The sequence below is a fragment of the Chenopodium quinoa genome, unplaced genomic scaffold (assembly GCF_001683475.1).
Source record: "Chenopodium quinoa cultivar QQ74 unplaced genomic scaffold, ASM168347v1, whole genome shotgun sequence".
NCBI lineage: Eukaryota > Viridiplantae > Streptophyta > Magnoliopsida > Caryophyllales > Amaranthaceae > Chenopodium > Chenopodium quinoa.
Genome location: NW_018743946.1, coordinates 3,593,135 through 3,594,807, shown reverse-complemented (window position 1 = coordinate 3,594,807; position 1,673 = coordinate 3,593,135).

Sequence of the window (1,673 nt, the reverse complement as noted above, 5' to 3'; positions counted from 1 at the left end):
AATTGAAATAGAGATTTGGGACCAAACCCTCAGAAATTAAAACCTTTCACGTCTAGGGCGGAGGCAACTTCGAATATGGCTAGGTGTATCTAGACCTTGTGAATGCGTAATTTTGTATTAAAAAGCAAGTAAGAAAGAATACTAAAGGATTAATGTTATTGAAAGTTGATGAATGAATGATGTAGATGATGAATGGAGAGAGTTGATTATTGGTGATGAAGATAGTTGATGAAAACTTAAGAATAAAAAGAATTGGTGGACGATAGATGTAGATGATCCTTGAAAACGGAGTTTTTGATACGATATTTATAGAGAAAAACATCCAAAAAAGATAATTTATCAAAACAGAGTCTGAAGACCACAAAACTAACTTGGCGCCAGCCCTGGCTCATTGGCGCCAGGACCAGTGGCTAGCGCCAGGCGCCAATGGCTGGCGTCTGGCGCCAATCCTGATTCCAGGCGCCAAGGCCTGGGGTTGGACGCCAAACCGGCTTTTAACGCGTTTTCGAAAATCTGATAATTTTACTGTACTGGAAGATAAAATAATATAATTTCAGTCGAAAATGCTATTTGATCTTATTAAAACTCTGAAGAATCCTAATTGAATTAAGAATGATAAGACCTTCTAGAATGTTCTAGAAGACCAAAACCATTCCTAATTACATTAGGAATGATAAATCATATTAGGCCCTCCCCTAGATCATTGGGTCGTACTTAAAGCTCAAACCGGACCCATTTTAGTAAATTGGCCATAAATTCCTCAATATTCATCGGAATTGGGCTTATAATATATTGTTGGAAAGGTCTTTGCAAGCCCCATCCAACTACACCACTATTGGACCCATATCATGGACCAACAAAACTCGATTGGCTGTTTTCTTAAAATAAAGTTTTCTAAAACAAAGAGAAGAGAAAAGAAAAGAAAAGAAATAAAACTTTCCGCAATACTAGACCTTTCCACACTTTCGTTTCATTCTATTATGATTCGACGTGAAAGGTACTCATCACTGGGTTTGGTTTTGGGGAGACACAAATGGGTGTCTACAAGTACTAAAATAGAGCACAAATTCCAATTGAGCATAACGGCATTTTTCAAACAATCAAACAATTTCTCGCAATACTATAGTAATTATTGTGACAAATTGGACAAGAATTGCTAGTAAAAACATCAAGAACGGGCCACATTGCATTCCCGACCTCAAGAGGTTCAACAATGGCAATTCACTCATTTCTTCACCAAATTACTCCCAAGGCAATATATAAACATAATCAAGCAATTTCATGGCATAAAATTTGACAAATAAAGAGAATTAAGCACTCTACGTTTCAAAATTTCATGAAATTCGAATATAAACATGTGCAAATTTCATAAAAACCGGTATGAGTTCGAAGAAAACTTACATAGATCGGGAAAATGGATGAAAAGAGCTTTGATTTGCAACAAATTTGAGTGAATTTGGTTGAGAAACGAGCAAGAACGAAGCAAATGAAATTCTGTGAATTTTCGAGCAAAACACGACGAGCAAAATAGCGAAAATGAAGAAGAAAGGGGTATTTAAGGAAAACCCCGTTCTGGCGCCAAGCGCTAGGCTTTGGCATCAATAATCACGCTTGGCGCCTAGCGCCAATCCCAGCGCCTGGCGCTAAGGCCAGTTGTGTGGCGCTGATGCTTT